This window comes from Mustelus asterias, chromosome 1 (genome assembly GCF_964213995.1).
Source record: "Mustelus asterias chromosome 1, sMusAst1.hap1.1, whole genome shotgun sequence".
NCBI classification, from domain to species: domain Eukaryota; kingdom Metazoa; phylum Chordata; class Chondrichthyes; order Carcharhiniformes; family Triakidae; genus Mustelus; species Mustelus asterias.
The window spans coordinates 55,013,702-55,033,496 of record NC_135801.1 but is presented as its reverse complement, the minus strand read 5'-3'; positions in this window follow the sequence as shown (position 1 = coordinate 55,033,496).

Here is a 19,795-nt window from a genome sequence, read left to right as displayed (position 1 = left end):
GTGAATTCCTCAAGAATCTGTGCTGGAGCCCCAGCTGTTCACAATCCATCGGTAGAATTTTCCAATATTTTGCCAAGAAAGCCAGAGAGCTTCCTGCTGGCACTGTCGATGAGAAATCACACTGTATGTTCAGGCACTTCAGAAAAAAACACCTGTAAGTTTCACACCGCACCCTTGGCGGCCTGTCTCTGATTCACTCGCCCTGGCATTACTGAGTTCATCAATCAGGGGGCACACAGTTTAAACACTAATGCCCTCCCCAAATGTCACATCAATTCTCTCCTCCCCAGATGCCACACTAATGCCCCCCCACCTCCGATGCCACACTCATTGTACCCAGCCCCTGAGACTGGAGACCCACGCCAGATCAGCTATCTCCGCCTCACCCGAGACCGAGACTGGAGACACACACCAGACCCATACCCACACCCCCACCCCCCTCAAGACACCTCGCCCATTCACCCATTCATACACTCACCCAACCACTCACCCACCTCGCCTACTCACTCAGATGAATTTTACAGATGACACATCTGTTTAGATTATTAATGGAATAGGTGAAATAGGCTGCTTTGAGGGGAAGAGCTGACTGGTGATGATTGAACCTGAGGATCACCACATCTCAGGCAAGGGGCAAGACTGAGAAGGTGGGGCCTTCATGAAGGACCTCCACCTGTACGGGAATTGAACCCACTCTGTTGGGGTTGCTCAGCATAACAAACCAGCTGTCCAGCCAACTGAACTAAACCAATGGAATATCACAAAAGCAAATCACAGGTTTAAATTACAGTAAGAAGTCTCATAACACCAGGTTAAAGTCCAACAGGTTTATTTGATAGCACGAGCTTTCAGAGCACTGCTCCTTCATCAGGTGGATGAAGGAGCAATGCTCTGAAAGCTCGTGCTACCAGATAAACCTGTTGGACTTTAACCTGGTGTTGTGAGACTTCTTACTGTGCCTACCCCAGTCCAACGCCAGCATCTCCACATCAGGTTTAAATTAGTCCTTTAAGATGAAATTGTTGCAGATCTGGTTCTTCGAAGGTGGATTGAAGTTGGAAGTCTCTGGGATTTCAGACCAAGTTGTGACCAAGCTTCGATAGAAAAAAGGAGATATACTTTTGTTGCAGGTGAGAACAACTTCAAACACCTCTCAGTGCCTTAGCAATTGGTTTTTCGGTAGGATTCCGCGCTCTTGCTGGAAGGCGGTTCCTCTTGTGCCCCAGCTGATCCTAAATGTGTTATTTGAAGTCAGTTTTGATCATGTGACTATATGATCGCTACTTCTATTGACCACACAAATGATTCAAAGTTTTGCTACACAATTGGTTGTGAATAATGCTTGTTCACACATGCTGGTGATAAACTGCTTTGTAATAAATTTACATTTTGTTTTCCTTATTTGTTTTATTTGCTGATTTTTTTGTAGTTGTATTGTTCACTGCGATATCTGGGACTGAGATAGTTGGAGGCAATGGTATATACGCATTGTATGGTACATATCATGCTGTCTTTATTAGGAGACAGCACAAGCTACCTGTCACACTGAAGACAGATACAGGACATAATCTACTGTCAAAATCAGAATCAAAAGAAAATTGTGCAGTCACTGGAACAAGGTAAACTGAAATGTGAAATTTACACTGACAAATTTTGATATACTCATTTAGATCCTCTCTTTTATTGCAAACATTTAAAAAATTTTATACCATTGAATTTATGAAAAACAAGGCAGCTCCTCATTAGTATCACCGCCTGTCACGTGGGACACCAGGATTCAATTTCCCGATGGGAAGTTATGAAGTTTCCCTGACGGCGCGCTAGTAGAGTGTCTTTGTGGGCAGCATGGTGACACAGTGGTTATCACTGCTGCCTCACAGCACCAGGCACCTGGGTTCAATTCCAGCCTTTGGTCACTGTCTGTGTAGAGTTTGCACATTCTCCTTGTGCTTGCGTGGGTTTCCTCCAGGTGCTCCAGTTTCCTCCCACAGTCCGAAGATGTATGGGTTAGGTGGATTGGCCTTGCTTAATTGACCCTTAGGGCCCTATTTTACCATTTTGATTCTAAGTGCTGGGCAGACATGAAACTGGGAGTGTTTCAGATCCGACTTTTATAACCGTTCTCAGGCGCCCCCGTACGCACTCTGCCTGAGAAAATATCAGCAATTCCAAATCGCGCTACACAAGCCTGTGGGTGGAGCGAAACCCTGCAGCTCTGATCAGCGCCTCCAACTCGCATGCGCAGAAAAAGAATGATAAAATGCGGCTCCCCGCCACATCGCTCCCAGGACAGATAATGCCTCTCCCTGGGCCCCCACAGACATTGCCCCACTCCCACAACATTACTGACCCCCTTATCCCCCATCCCCTCCGCCACCCAGACCGATTGCGGGCTCCTCCCCACCCTTCCCCCCCACCGATCTCAGGCAGAGTGGCATCGGACCCCCCTTTGACACCCCCCTCCCACCAATCTGAAGCAGAGTGACAGCGGACCCCCTTCCCCCTCACTGATCGCGGGCAGAGTGGCAGCGGACCCCCCTCCCCCCCATACCGATCTCAAGCAGAGAGCCGTCAACGCACCTTTCCACCTCTCCCTCACCGATCTCAAGCTGAGTGCCATTGGACGCTCGGCACTTACCTCTTCACTAACTGGAGCGCCCAAATTGGACCTTTGTGGAGCATGTCTGTTTCGCGCCGATTCTGAAATGGCAAACGTGGTGATAAAGGGGGAAGTGCCAGTAAAATTGGGCGTGCAGCCCATTAAGTCAATTTAAATGCATGCAAATGCATTTAAATGGCCGTCGCGCCCGTTTCGGGCACAGTCCCGAATGTGGCCATTTTGAGGCCTTGGTAAAGGGGGAACCGGTGCAGAGGCAGGCATGCTACTTGCCTCACGCCCGACTTCACCAAGTTTTCGCACCCAAAAACAGATGCTACTTGATAGTAAAATTGGGCCCTTAATGTCATGGGGTTTAGCAGCATAATACGTGTGGTTATAGAGATAGTGCCTGGGTGGGATTGTTATCGGTGCAGACTCGATGGACCAAATGGCCTCCTTCTGCACTGTAGGGATTCTATGATTCAATCAAAAATGGGTGCAGTTTTCATCCGTGCAGTTTGTACTATCCTCCTGTGCGCGCATCATACTGTGCAATTAAGCCAATTAATATACTTGCTATCTATTGGCTACATTTCTTAAATTGAAATCTTTAAAATGTTTCACATTTCTACATGTAAGGCAAAGATAATGAATGCCAATATGGAACAAATCTCAGAGCTTGTTATGTAGCAGAGGACAGATGCCAATTTCCAACTAAGCACCTCTCTTACTCCACTTCAAATGTTTATATTGTTCAAAAAAAGGTGATGCAAAATTATTGATGAATTCCTTTTTGTTTAATCCAACCCTTTTTATTCTTTTCATGGGATGTGGGTGTCACAGCAAGGCTAGCATTTGCTTTTGAACTGAGTGGCTTGACAGGCCATTTCAGAGGGCAGTTAAGGGTCAACCATATTACTGAATATTTTGTTAACTTACCATTTGCCATTGATACATTATGGTCACAGTTATTATGTTGAACATATTATTTTACTTAATTTTTCTTAAAGGAACAGCAACTTCCCTTATCTTGTTCTTTCCTTTTGTAAAATACAGTTACATGGGAGCACCACCACCTGGTGCAAGTTCCCCTCCAAGCCACTCACCATCCTGATTTGGAAATATATCGCCATTCCTTCACAGTTGCTTGGTCAAAATCCTGGAATTCCCTCCCTAATGGCATTGTGGGTCAACCCACAGCACATGGACTGCAGCGATTCAAGAAGGCAGCTCACCACCATCTTCTCAAGGGCAACTAGGGATGGGCAATACATGTTGGCCAGCCAGCAATGCCCATGTCCCACGAATGAATTTTTAAAAATTGGTTTTCTTCCTCTACTTCTTTTACCCTAACACCTTGAAGACTATAGTCTGGACAGCAAATGATAATATGCAAGTCTATACTTATACAGCCGACCTGTAATGATGCACTTTCGGAGACTTCTTTGGTAGAACAAAAAGGGATTTATTTATCTGCAGGAGCTGCATGTTTGCAGCTAATTCCAAAGTACTTCTGCACTAGGAGAACTTCTCCCCCCAGGGTGATTCCTGATTAGTCACCCAGACCAAATGATCCTTACTCTTCTGTGTTACCCTTAAATAGGCAACCACTACCATTACTCCTAAATTATTAACTATATTGTTAATCTCTCCTCCTTGAGCCAAGTCTTTGTTGCCATTGTAATCTGTTTGATGATCGCTGTAACTCCAGATACCAGAAACAGTTGCGGTCACTCGTGCATGAATAGATTCTCCCACCAGTAAAGTGGCTGCATGTCATTTTGTTCTTCGGTGAGTTTAACACTGCAAAAAGGCTGGTTTAACTGAAATCTTGATCTGTGTCTGTATTATATCTGTATAAATAAACATAAATATTTTCAACAAGTGATCAAGTTGGAAAGGCTTTGTGCAGGGTGTTCCGATGGAACCCTGCCATCTTAGCTAGTAAATAATGGGATTCTTAATCCAAGGATCATAGTTTCAAACCATAGGGTCAGTGCCAGATTTAGGCATAAGCTGAACAAGCTACAGCTTAGGGCCTCACAAAATTTCAGAAGGTTTACAATGAAGAGAACATTTAAGAGCGGATACCAGAAAAGAAAAAGAAAGCACCAGCTTGAAGAGCAACTCAAAAAATTACCAAAATTACCAAAATCTATAAGAGAGACCAAGCCAGCCAAATGATAAATATGTAAACAGTAAATGCATTCATTTGAAAATAATTTGTATTTTTCACTTTAAATACCTTGCTATTAAATAATTAAAAGGCATAATTATGTTTTCAATTTTTTTGTGGCGACCCAAGGTCCTGTTTTGGTACGCACCTTTGTGAGACCTTTTGGTGTAACTTTTTAACAAGGGGCCTCCAAGCTTTATATAGCTTAGGGCCTCACCAAGTCTAAATCCGGCACTGCATAGGGTAATGATTTATTTTTTCCTAGTGATCTTTGACAATGATAAAACTCCACAGTTAAAAACATTAATTCATTGCTGGGTAAAATTATCAACCTGTCACTCCCAGACGTAAAAACAACATATAAAAACAGAAAATGCTGGATAAACTCAGCAGGTCCGCAGCATATGTGGAGAGAGAAACAGAGTTAACCATGTTTCAGAAATCATAGAAACATAGAATCCCTACAGTGCGGAAGGAGACCATTTGGTCTATTGAGCCTGCACAAACAACGATCCTTCCCAGGCTCCATCCTTGTAACCCCACATATTTCCCTGCTAATCTTCCTAACACTAACAAACAATTTAGCATGGCCAATGCACCTAACCCTCACATCTTTGGATTGTGGAAGGAATGATGTGGAGATGGCGGCGTTGGACTGGGGTGAACACAGTAAGAGTTTTAACAACACCAGGTTAAAGTCCAACAGGTTTATTTGGTAGCAAATACCATTAATGGTATTTAGCATTACTCACAGGTGTCCTTTTGTTGCGGCCATTTTCTATCTCGGGTTGGTGGCCGCTCTGCGAGTGTGTGGGGGTGTGAAGAGCTATTGCTTAGCAGGGTCTCCGATGTCCAACTTGCAGCACGAACCCAGTTCTCAGCACTGACCTCAGGTCTTGCGGTGCTGCTGGGTCCTAGTGCACTCAGCTTTCTTCCAGTTGAAGGATGTGCACAAAGCCCTTGCAAATAGCACTACTGCAGCCTCTCAATTTGCAAGGAGCTGTGATTGTGGGGAGCATGTGGCTGGTGGAAGTGGTGGGGTGGGGGGGCTGTGACTGTTAATGTGCTAGGGGCAAGCAGCGTTCCTTAACCTCTACATGTGTTCTTCTCCATCTCCACAAACTGCACCCACCCCACCCCCAGAGTGACAAAATGGCTTTTGCAATGCAACCAATCGATCTTGCTGTTCTTTTGGTTGCTGCTGGAGCTGAGGAGGAGGAACAATTGCAAGCACAGGAGGCCCGAGCCTTACCACTTGCAGGAGTAGAGAGAGACAACTACCAGAGGCAGGAGGTGGCCGCCAGTCTCCCAGAGGGGGGGGTGGGGGGGCGCAGGAGAGGGAGGGAGCAGAGACCGCGGCAGTTCCGTGCATGAGTGTCATTTGAACAGATGTCAGACAGTGTGTGCCGCCGACGTCTCTGCCTCCGAAAGGAGATGGTGCAACACCTGTGCAACCTATCCCAGGACCTGGCACCTAGAGGCATTGGGTGGGGGGCACCCACTCTCGGTGGCTGTCAAATTGGCAGCCGCTCTGAACTTTTATGCGACTGGCTCCTTCCAGACCACGACCAGAGATGTCTGTGGCATCTCCCAACCAGCCGTGCACACCTGTGTCAAGTAGGTCACAGAAGCCTTGTATGCCCAGGCTAGGCAGAACATCAAATTTAACCTGGACCACGGCCATCAGGAAGCCAAGGCTGCAGGGTTCACAGCCATTGTGGGGATGCCTAACGTACAGGGGCCATCGACAGCACACACATCACTCCCACCAGAATCCGCGGAGATTCATCAACAGAAAGGGGTTCCACTCCATGAATGTTCAACTCATGTGCGACCAAAACATGAACATTATGCATGTCTACGCAAGACATCCAGGTAGTGTGCACGACAGTTTCATTGTCAGGAACTCGGGCATCCCGGAGGCATTTGAGGAGGAGCCCAGGCTGCGGGGGTGGCTCATGGGTGATATTCATTACCCGCTTCGGACATGGTTGATGACGCTGTGTGGAGGCTTGTGTTTGAGGTGGAGACCCACTATAATGAGGCCCATGTAGCCACCTGTGCGATAGTGAGAGGTGCATTGGGCTCCTCAAAATGCGATTCTGGTGCTTGGACCGATCTGGCGGGGCGCTCCAATACAACCCAGTGATCTCTTCCCACATTGTGGTTGTGTGTTGTGTCTTGCACAATCTGGCTCCACAGAAAAGTGACCTATTGGAGGAGGAGGAGGAGGAGGATGTGGAGGCCGACCAGCCGGGCATCACTGGGGAGGATGACCAGCAGGAGGAGGAGGATGAGGAAGAGCATGCCGAGGAACACCAACCAGGCGCTGGAGGGCTGGCAGCCCAAATGAGGGTGGCAAGGGAGACCCTGATCACCAGGCGGTTCACTCGCTAGGGGTTTGTGTCTGTGGGTTCCATCCCCCCCTAAAATTCCTTCTACATCCTGCAACATTGTCACACCAGAGTGGTGGGCCTGGGTATTCTGTATTAGTGAGTTTTCTGGCAGTCAGGAGGGTGAGGATGACTGCTAAGCACCATTATGATGATGCCCTGTGCAAACTAGTCTGACTCCTACCTGAGCTCCACATGTACGCTGGCACCTGGGCCCATGTCTGTGTAGTGTGTAAGGGATCTGAAACCCCCATACAGGGCCCTGGGGCAGGTGGGGTGGGGGACAGGAGGGAATTGCTCGTGGGTTCTAGGAAACCAATGGCTTTCTTTTCTCAGTGACACAGCATTGAGGGGCCTCCCCAACTGACATCAACTTGAAGCATCCCTCCAGCGATCATCAATGGAAGAGGAATTCTTTTCGAGACAAATTAGTCAAAGGTGGGTGGTGAGAAAACATTTAATTGCAATAAAGATGTTTAAATAAGACGTTCTAACCTAAAAACTTGTGAACAGAAAACGTTATGGTGCTTAAATATCTTTCTAACTAGTGCAGCCTTTCCCCCGTGCCATCTCAGTGCAACTACAACTTCCTAGCCTTATGTGGCCTACCACTACATCTCAATGACTCCCTAGAATGTACATCGGAAGTGGAGGGGGCCAAGTGCCTACCATACCCCATGGCCTGTGATGCGCGTGGCAGGCGTCCTATAGAGGCCCTGGACATTGAGGGTCCTGGCCTGTTTCCAGGTGTCTGGGATGTTTCCATGACACTCCCTTCATCCCACTGCCCCTGAGATGCACTGGTGTCAGGAAGGGGGGAGTCAGAAGGTGTAGCTACAGCCATATCCACAGTCTCCTGGCTGGAAGGCCCCAGCATGGGCTCGAGCCCTTCCTCTTCCCTTGGGGTTCCTGTGGACCCCTGGGTTACTTCATGGGATTGCAGTAGTACTGCAGTGAGCTCTAGAAGTTCCGGCATCACCTGGCGCTGTCAGTCCTGGAGGACCACCTGCGTCCTACCCATGGTGGTCAAGCCCTCTGTGATGGCCACTTGAGTCAGGGGCCACTTGTCAATGGACGCAGCAAGTACCCTCTGAGACTGGGCCACATTCTGCAACCCCTCAGCTGTGGCCCTCTGAGACTGAGCCACACTCTGCAAGCCCTCAGTCATGACCCTCCATGACTGGGCCACGTTCACACGGGCTGCTGCCATAGCCCGCTGTGTCTCAATGCTGTCCTGCTGGGTCTCCTGCAAGCTCTCAAACCTTTCAGCCATGAGAATCTCGAGAATCCTGTACAGTCCCTCAGCTATGGCCTGCTGTGACTCAGCCGCGGCCCTCTGGGACTCCACTGTATCCTGCTGTAACTCTGCCATCGCTTGGAGCCTGCCCTCATGGTGAGGATCCCCTGCCCCAGGTTTTCCACTGCAGAAGCCACCCTTGCAGTGTGGGCCTGGGAAGCACGCAAGACAGGCAATAGCTGGTCCGCCCGAAAGCTTTGGGACTCCTCTGAACAGCCTCACAGTCGGTCCCGTGTGGCCGTTAGCCCCTCCTGCATTCCCTGGCTCTGTTGCTGCATCTCCAGCTGAGGGAGAAGTGGTCTCAGAGACCCAGTATGTAGCCTGGGGCCAATTGAATGCTCGCCTCCGGCAGGCCCCCGCATGCCTGAGGCCTCAGACATTCTTGCTTCCACCCGATGTACATCAGCAGATGTGTCGTGCTCACCAGAGAGTGACCCAGAAGCCTCACCACTAATTGGACCCACTGACGTGTCAGTATCTGGGATGGTGAGTTGTGAGGTGGTAGCTGACACCAAAACTGCGCCACCCTCGGAGGTTCCTTCACCCATATCCTCCGAGCACTCACCCGAGCTGTCTTGACCAGGATGCATGAGAGCTGCAGTAAGGGCCTGGAGTCCAGAAGGCCCCAGGGCGTCCAGATGTGTCCCTGCAACACAGGACACAAGGTTAAATGCAAGGGAGGGAGACATAGAATAAAGCACCAAAAAATTGATATCACAGGAACAGGCCCTTCGGCCCTCCAAGCCTGTAGCGACCAGGCTGCCCATCTGATTTGTTACTCCCTAACATTCCGGGGACCATATGCCTCTATTCCTGTTCCATTCATATAGCTGTAGACATGCTCTTTAAAGGTCACTGTCGTATCTGTATCCGCGAACTCCCCCGGCATTAATTCCAGGCACCCACTACCCTCTCTGTGCGAATAAACATGTCTCATACATCTCCTTTAAACCTTGCCCCTCGCACCTGAAACTTGTGCCCCTGAGAAGTTGCCTCAAAGTGAGTGGAGGAATGACAAGTGCTCACGTCTTGACGGCAGCCCGATCATGCTGAAAGCCCACATCTCCCCTTCCCTTCACAGCTCCAGGGCCCACTCCTCAAAGGGGGTGAGGACCTGGAGGTCTGGCTCACCAACCCCTGTCTTCACCCTCTCACAGATGTGATGGTCGGTCTTCTCCTGTGGAGACAGAGGAGCCAAGATAGAAATGATGGGGTGACTACTGCAGAGTATCAGGTGGTGGCCTTTAGAGGACAAGCGCAGTGGGGCTCTTGGGGGGATAGGAAGGAGGTGCTTGGGGGTCAGGGGCTGGAAGTATGAAGGGTGCTGGGGATGGGATCTGGGGGAGATATGGGGGAAGATGCAAGATGGGGTTCAGCACTCACCCTTGCTGCACGGATGAGGTCATTGACTTTTTTCCAGCACTGCTTCCCGGTTCAGGGGGCCAATGCCCTGGCACTGACCAAGGTGGCTATTGCCTCCCAGGCCACATTGCCATCAGCTCCCTGGGACTGCATCCTCCTGGGGGGGAAGAGAGTGTCCCACCTTACCTCTGCTGCATCCAGTAGCCTCCCCAGGTCGCCCCCGGAGAATCTGGGGGGCTGGTCGTGTACACATTTTGTGCAGGAATGCCTGCCTGCCTGTCCATTCTTGTGTTTTTATGGAGCTGCCCCTCGTTAGGGCAGATCAGCTGCAGGCAAATTGACAGAGCATTCCAGCAAGTTCCATGCAATTTGCTTGTTAGCATTGAGGGGAAGTCAAGTGAGCACTTGCAGGTGTGCTGAATGGGGTGGGGGCGGATCAGTGCCTCACTGATTGGGAACAGGAGAGAGAGAGAGGAGCCACACAGTCATCGGAATCCGGAGGAGATGGGTGCCTTGTGCGGGAGGGTCCGGGGTGGGGAGTGAGGGGGATCTCTCTGCCTGCGATTGGTGTGGGGGAAGGGGAGCCTGCTGCCACTCTGCCTTAGGTCATTGGGGGGGGAAGGGAGGTTCGCTGCCACTCTGCCCGTGATCATTGGGGGGAAGGGGGGTTCCGCTGCCACTTTGCCTGAGATCAGTGGAGGGGAAGGGGGTTCCGCTGCCACTCTGCCTGAGATCAGTGGAGGGGAAGGGGGGTCCGCTGCCACTCTGCCTGAGATCATTGGGGAGGGAGGGGGTTTCTCTGCCACTCTGCTTGAGATCATGGGGGAAGGAGGTCCATTGCCACCCTGCCTGAGATCACTGGGGGGGAAGGGGGGTCTGCTGGTACTCTACCCCGGATCATTAGGGGCAAGGGGGGAGGGGCCCAGGATTGTTCTGGGTAGCGGGTGGGTGCGGGGATAAGTGTCAGTAATGTTGTAGGGGTGGGGCAATGTCTGTGGGGGGGCCACAGGGAGGCATTATCTGGCTTGGGAGCGAAGTGGCAGGGGAGCGTTATTCTATCTTTTTTTTCTGCACATGCGCAGTTAGAAGTGCCGATCAGGGCTGCAGGGTTTTGGGCACGTTAAGCCCCATCCACAGGCTTTTGCAGTGCGATTTGGAATCGCTGATACTTTTTCAGGTAGAGTGCATATGGGGGCGCCTGAGAATGGGTCTAAAAGTTGGATCTGAAACACTCCCAGTTTCAAGTCCACCCAGCACTTGGAACCAAAATGGTAAAGTAGGGCCCAAAGTGTTGAGTAAAGTCTTGAAAATCCTTGACTGAAAGAAGCAGTCGGAGGAAGCCAGGGTGAAGCTGAACCCTCAGTATGGCAATTTGGTCAGTGTGTGAGCTCTCGACCCAGCAACATCAAAGGCGTTGTCGATGATGTCTGTCAATATGATTAAAGTTATAGACAACAAACTCGGCTTTTTGGCACTGAATTTCAGTGTTCACATTGCTGAACTGCAGAGTACCAATCAGAAGCCTGATGAAGCGGAGGAAAGAATCCTTATTGTGGAGAATGCAACCTCCTTAGTTGTGGCCCACTTTCAATCCTTGGAAAATCAGCAAAATGGTACATTACATATCCTGATCAACCCGGGGAACCGGGGCAGGAAGAGTGTCCATGTGACCTGCACTCCAGAAGGAGCTGAGGGCAAGCTCCTAACTAAATTATTTGACAACTAGCTACCACATTTTCTTAATCTCAACACAAAGGCTGGGATTAGTCTTGAAGGAGCACATCGTATCCAGTTTTGGAGGTCTGACCCCCGGTTGGCAATCATGCATTTTCATAGCTTCGGTCACAGATGTTTCGATGAGGCTGGGAAGTATCTGAACGTTATCTAAATGCAGATTGTCCTGCTTTAATCTGCTACCCTGAGGGTGACATCTGATGGATCCTTAAGGCTGCTCGGCAACCCTATGAAGGCTTTACCTCTCTAAACTCAGTGGATGGCAATAATTTGGAGTCATAATCTGCAGGTCTTCGCTAATCTTGGACTTTACCGCTTGTTGTTACACTACTTTTTTGAGTTTGTAATGGAAACATAGAAACATAGAAAACTACAGCACAAACAGGCCCTTCGGCCCCATAAGTTGTGCCGAACATATCCCTACCTTTTAGGCCTACCTATAACCCTCCATCCTATTAAGTCCCATATACTCATCCAGGAGTCTCTTAAAAGTCCCTATTGAGTTTGCCTCCACCACCACTGACGGCAGCCGATTCCACTCGCCCACCACCCTCTGTGTGAAAAATTTCCCCCTAACATTTCTCCTGTACCTAGCCCTCAGCACCTTAAACCTGTGTCCTCTCGTAGCAGCCATTTCCACCCTGGGAAAAAGCTTCTGAGAGTCCACGCGATCTATGCCTCTCAACATCTTATATACCTCTATTAGGTCTCCTCTCATCCTACGTCTCTCCAAGGAGAAAAGACCGAGCTCCCTCAGCCTATCCTCATAAGGCATGCCACTCAATCCAGGCAACATCCTTGTAAATCTCCTCTGCACCCTTTCAATCATTTCCACATCCTTCCTGTAATGAGGCAACCAGAACTGAGCACAGTACTCCAAGTGGGGTCTGACGAGTGTCTTATATAGCTGCATCATTATCCCCGGACTCCTAAACTCAATCCCTCGATTGATAAAGGCCAGCACACCATACGCCTTCTTAACTACCTCCTCCACCTGCGGGGCCAATTTTAGAGTCCTATGGACCCGGACCCCAAGGTCCTTCTGATCTTCTGCAGTACTAAGAGTCTTTCCCTTAATATTGTACTCCTTCATCCCATTTGACCTGCCAAAATGGACCACTACGCATTTATCTGGGTTGAAGTCCATCTGCCACTTCTCCGCCCAGTCTTGCATCCTATCTATGTCCCTCTGTTATTAATGTTATTAACATGTTGACAGGATGATCTAGTATATAGAACATACAACATAGAACAGTACAGCACAGAACAGGCCCTTCGGCCCACGTTGTTGTGCCGAGAACGTTCACTCTATCTATCCCCCTCATCATCTTATATGAGCACTGAGGTGAATTTTGCCTGTTATCCTTTGAAAACCAGGGACATTCATTTGTTTATAATGGAATGACCAGGGACATCCATTTGTTTATAATGGAATGCATCCCTCAGCATGTTCCTTTAATTACGTTAATCTTAAACACAGATTTGATTCTACTATATTCTTGCTGTGCCAGGGATGCAAGGTGGCACAAGGGACTATCTGCATTGCTTCTGGTCCTGTCAAAATTCAATCCTAGTGGTTTAGTATCCTTAAAGAGTGTGAGTATCAGGGAGCACGCTGGGTAGGTTGTATGGCACTAGGGCTGTGCGATATTTACCTGTTTTTTTCTTCTTACAATCCCTGCTTTTATGATGGTGGTATGTACTGTGTGGATCCTTTACTTTTGTCACGGCTAATATGAGTAGAGCTTCTGCAGGGAGGTGAGTGGCTGGTTTAGGGTAGAGGTTGCGGATATGGCCCAATGAGTCCTCACAACTAATGAGGAAAACATCTTTAGAACAATTGGTATTGCAGTTTTTTTGTATTATTGTTATTTTGAGGTCGAAGAATCTCTGATGGATTCCTGTAAAGGTGCAGACAGAGCACATACCCTGGGAAAATACATTGTTTTGTATAAATGGCACCACTGGTGTAACTGGAGATGGACGAAGTATGCTTTGATGAGTACCTAAGCATGGCGCAAGAAACTTTGCTGTCCAGCCTTCTCTATACCTGTGCCAATATCCTGTCTTCTTCTGAGCTGAATATGCAATGGCAGTAGCTACTATGAAAATCCTGGAATGTGCGGGGAATACAATTGTTAAATGGAGTGCATCCCTCGGCATGCCCCTTTGATGAAGCAGAGAAGACTTAGCCTAGAATACCACACTGTCTGTATTACTTTAAGATTAAGACACAAATTTGACTCTATTATATCCTTGATGTGCTGGGGATACGGTGTTGGTTTGAGGGTCTAACCATTGCCTTTGGCCCTGTGTCAAAATTAAATCCTGATGTATCCTTGAACAGCTTGAGAAGTTATCCTAGCATTGGCAATATGGGGAAAATATCCTTTGCTTATGATTGGCTGAAGGTTTCCTTCATTTTGTTGGAGAATATGCTGTTTAGGCTGAATAGCTCATATCCTATTAAAGGAAGGAGTGTGTCTTTCCTTAAATTGGGGAGGGTTGGAACAGCTTTGTTTCAAGAAACTCTTCTGGTGGGCTGTGGGAGGGGATGGGGTGCCTCAAACTGAAAGGAGGTACATCAAACATGGCCCGCCGTCTTGTGGGCAGTTGTGTTGACAGTTCTTCTGAGATACTCTGTTTAATTTATCCTTAATAAAACGGCTTGGCTCTTCTTCTTGGTGCTAAGGTTTCCCCAGTGAGAAAAAAAAATTCTGTTGTCTGCGGAGTCGAAGCAAGCTTTTTGCTTCGGATCCTGTGAGAAGTTGGGCTCCACATTGTCTGACTTACTCCTCTCAGGTTTTCCATAAGTTACGTGGCTCTATCTCTAGTATCCTGTCACCGAGGGTATGCACCTTTATGCCGTGTACTCATGGCTTTATCTTGTTATTCTGTTTTCCCCCAATCTCTGAAACATTCTTTCATTGTTTGCATCTTTGGAGGTACCATTTGTAATGAATAGATAATCCAAACCAACTGTATTAGTGCTCTCTTGTCTCTTTCTGTATGTATATGTGGGGAAATGATTATACTGTACTGTGCCAATCCTTGATATATACCAATTCTTGATAAAAATATATCAAATAAAATAGTTGTTCCACCCCATTGCTTAATGTTGCACCGCACATAGATACAAATAAAAGCTGTCAATAATCCTGTCCAGAGTCCTCATCATCCCCATAAGAAACCAATCCTTCAAGCCTATACAGGATCATTTTCTGTGACCATTCTCGCCACAGCCTGTTGTTCATTGTTTCTCCTGACCTATGGATAGTTGCCATTCTTCGTTGAGACTGACCTTTGAAATCCTAACTGGTACAACCTTCAACTCTGTTTGCTGTTTCTTCCATCTAACAAGCTTTATAATAGGTGATTCATAGCAGTTATAATTATAGGTATATTACATTCTAAGACAGGTCAACACACTATCACAGGAGTTCTGACTGCATTTTCTGTTATAAATTATTTTCCACAAAAATATATATTATAAAATTGGCAATGTAAGCTATTTTGAGCTTAAGGGAGTGCTGTTGGCAACAAATGCGCAATTTTCTTGCCATTAACCTCACTCCTATAGCTCGGATGAAATGAGAGCCAGAATTTCCTAGTTGATATTGGCACCTCTTGCACCAGCTCTTTAACTAAGCTGCACTGCTTGCATGCATCAATTCTATCTGCATCCTCCATAAACATGAGATGAAGGAAAACTCTGCTGCCTGTGTACCAACTTACACCAAGTCCTCATCACCCATTTTCCCCGTGTTCACCGACCTGCCTTAGGTCCTGGTTCAGCAATGCATAATTTTAAAATTCTCATCCTTGTTTTAAAATTCTTCCATGACCTCACCTCTCCTTGTAAACCTTGGTAAACCTCCAGCCCTACGACCCCCGAAAACCTCTGTGTTCATCCATTTCTGATATCTTACGCATCCCCAATTTCCATTGCTCCATCAATGGTGGCTGTGTCTCTACTCCTTTGCTGATCGCCTCCTCTTCTCTTCCTCTCTCTCTTCCTTTAATACAATACTTAAAACCTATCTCTGTGACCAAACCTTTGGCCACCAGGCCTAATATTTTCTTGTAGCTTGGTGTCAAACTTTATGTGATCGCACTCCTGCAAAGACTTTGCGATATTTTACCAAACTAAAGGAACTATGTGTGCAAGGTGATGTCATTGTATGCCTGTATGGCAACATAATTGCGTGTTATCTTGCACCCATTTGGAACTGGCTCCATACTGACTCAGTTTATCATAAGTACGCAGACTACTTACTCGCTCATTCATTATTATTCAGGAAAACCTGGCGATGAGATTAAACCTGACGGTTTGTCAAAAAGCCCTTCACTATTGCAGGAAAGCATTAACATCAAGTAGAAATATGTAAGGGTTTTAATATTAATCAAAGTTCAAAACAAGCAAAAGTCGTGTAAAGATTTCATTCCACTGAAAGGTTCTGCTAATGTTTTAAAATCTAGGATCCACTTTAGACATGCCATCAGGTTCATTAATGTCAGTTGCTCCCGTAAGCAGATTTCTCACCCCTCACAGTCTGAAGGTGACACATTGGACAATGTCCACTTACACAATTGGGCAAGAAAAGGCATGCAGCAAAGAGATCTCCTTGACAGCTGAATTGGATACTGTATGTTCACCCTTTATTCCTCATCTTCCCCACCCACCCCGTGCACTTCTCCAACCTTTTGATCTTTCGTAACTGATGAACACTCCAATTAGAAAAAGTTGATGACAAATCAAGAAACTGGATTAATTTGCAGAATGCATGTGACTTAACTAAAGTAGCAATTTTAGACTTTTGAAACTCTTCTTGTAACAACACAAAACAACAAAAACACGCTGCGTCAAAAGATGGAACATTCACTTTCTGTTGTATTTCCGATTAGGTTAGCTTCTCACTGATACAAGTAACAACCCTGAAGATATATTTTTCTCTAGCAGATCCGAATAGACCATCCTGGCTACTCCTGCTGAGTGAATCAAATCATTTTCACTAGACTAGGCAAGAATAATCACTTTTGTGTTCAAACTATCTTGAGTGACTGACTGTGCAAATAACTGAGTGAAAGTCTGAATGGCAGAAGAATATTAGGACTCTATTAGCCCTGAATAATGTTGAATCACTTCAAACTTCAGTCCTGGCCCATCCCTTAATAGTTTCAGGCCCCTGAATGTCAAGCATACACTGTTGGAACTGACTTAGGACATCCTCTTGTTTGCATTTCCTCCCTGTTGCTCTGTAATGCCTTATTCGCAAATATTAACATGTTGGGCATTTGAGTAACACATAAAGAGCAAGATCCATGTGTCCTCCTCACATTACAATGTAAGTAAATGAACACAAATTTTGTAAGTGGGATGTGCTGCAAGAGGGAGGGGTTAGTTGGCTCGTCTTTTCAGATAGTAGTGTAACAATAATTGTGTTTAAGCTGACCACAGTAAATGTTGCTTGCAATGGGAGGACATGCAAGTCAACTTGATAGAAAACCAAAATAGTGTGCATGCTGGAGATTTGAAATTAAAACAGAAAAACTCAGCAGGTCTGGAACCATCTGTGGAGAGAGAAGCAGAGTTAATGTTTCAAGTCCAAAATATTACTCTTCTTTGGAACTTAAGAGAGGGAGAGATGTGATTGGTTTTATATTGTTGAAAAAGGGGAGAGAATCTGTGGAGCAAAGAGGGGAGGTCAGGGATATATTAGAGGGCAGTGGAGATTAAATGACAAAGATGTCATGGAACAAAAGGCAAAGAGCATGGTAATGGTAGTAGTAAAGGAACAAAACATTAGTCCAGAGTTTTCCACCCCACTGCGCTTTCAGGGCCCTCAGTCCTGTCTGACCCTTTTCCACTCTCCTGTCCTCACCACTTCCCACCCGTCCCAGAACCATGATACGGTTTCCCTTGCCTTCACTTTCCACCCCGTCAGCCTCCATATCCAAAGGATCACCTTCTGCCATTTTCAGTATGATGCCACCACCAAACGCATCTTCCCCTCACTCCCCCAACAGCTTACCGAAGGGACTCTTCCCTCTGTGATCCTTGGTCCACTTCTCTAACATCCCAACAATTCATCCCCTCCCACGGCACCTTCCCATGGAAGCACAGAAGATGTAACACCTTTTTTTATTCACTCACTGGATGTGGGTTTCGCTGCCCAGGCCAATATTCATCTCCACTCCCTAACTGCCCTGAGAAGGTGATGGTGAGCTGTCTTCTTGAACTGCTGCAGTCCATGTGGTGTAGGTACACCCACAGTGCTATTAGGGAGTGAGTTCCAGGATTTTGACCCAGCAGCAGTGAATGAACGGATGGGAATTTCCAGGCGCTGGTGTTCCCAGGTATCTGCTGCTCTTGTCCTTCTAGATGATAGCAGTTGTGGGTTTGGAAGATGTTGCCTAAGGAGGCTTGACAAGTTCCTGCAGTGCTTCTTGTAGATGGTACACTAGACTGCCACTGTGCACCAGTGGTGGAGGGATTGAATGTTTGTGGGTGGGATACCAATCAAGCAGGCTGCTTTGTCTTGGTTTGTACCAAGTTTCTTGAATGCTGTCGGGCTGCACTCATCCAGGCAAGTGGAGAGTATTCCATCACACTCCTGATTTGTGCCTTGTAAATGGTGGATAGGCTTTGGGTTGTCAGGAGATGAGTTAATTGCCACAGTATTCCCAGCCACTGATCCGCTCTTGTAGCAACAGTATTTATATGGTTCGTCCAGTTCTGTTTCTGGTCAATGGTAACCCCCAGCCTGTTGATAATGGGGGATTCAGTGATGGTAATATCATTGAATGTCAAGGGGCGATGGTTAGATTCCTTATTGGTGGTGATGGTCATTGCCTGGTACTTGTGTCATGCAAATGTTACTTGCCACTTTCAGTCCAAGCCTGGATAATGTCTAAGTTTTTTAAAGTTTAAAGTTTATTTATTAGTGTCACAAGTAGGTTTACATTAGCACTGCAATGAAGTTACTGTGAAAATTCCATGGTTGCCACACTCCGGCGCCTGTTGAGGTACACTGAGAGAGAATTTAGCATGGCCAATGCACCTAACCAGCAAGTCTTTCAGACTGTGGGAGGAAACCAGAGCACCCAGAGGAAACCCATGCAAACGCAGAGAGAATGTGCAGACTCCACACAGACAATGACCCAAGGCTGGAATCGAACTTGGGTCTCTGGCGTTGTAAGGCAGCAGTGCTAACCGCTGTGCCACCATGCTGCCCCTCTGCTGCATATGGACATGGACTGCCTCAGTATCAGAGGAGTCGTGAATAGTGATGAACATTGTGCAATCATTGCCAAACATCCCCATTTCTGATCTTATGATGGAAGGAGATTGGTGAAGCAGCTGAAGGTGGTTGAGCCTAGAACGCTACCATGGGAAAGTTTTGCTGCTTTACCTCCTCTTTCCTCAGTGTCTGAGGCTCCAAACACTCCTTCCAGGTGAAATAGTGATTTACTCATACTTCTTTTGATTTAGTCCATTGTATTGACTGCTTACAATTTGGTCTTCTCTATATTGATGAAACCAAATGCATATTGGGTGAATGCTTTCCGGAACACCTTCATTTAGTACACAAGCGTAACCCCAATTTTCCAATCGCTGCTAATTCAATTCACCATTCTGCTCTCATGCTCACATTTCTGTTCATGACCTGCTAAAATGTTCCAGTAAAGTCCAATGCAAGCTGGAGGAACAGCACCTCATCTTCCAATTAGGCACTTTATAGACTTCTGAACTCAATCTTTAGACTATGAACTCGGTCCTCCATTTTGTAGTTCTTCCTCCCCAGTGCCAGTCTTTATCTTGTTCTCATGTTTGGTTTTCAAATAGTGCTGATCTTTATTCTACTATTAACACCTACTCTGGACCAATGCAATGTTCCTGTACTACATATTACTACCCTCCTTGCCTTTTATTACATGAGGTACTTGTCATTTAATTTCCCTGTCCTCTAACCTCTCCCTGAGTGTGGTAACATGGTCCCTTTAAAGGGGTAATCCTTGATTGGACTGGACCCTATGGAGAGGCCGTGCGGGAAGCTGAGCCAATCAGGAGCAAAGGCATGCATCCTGGGATGGGGATTTGATTTGATTTATTTGATTTGATTTATTATTGTCACATGTATTAACATACAGTGAAAAGTATTATTTCTTGCATGCTATACACACAAAGCATACCGTTCATATAGAAGGAAACGAGAGATTGCAGAATGTAGTGT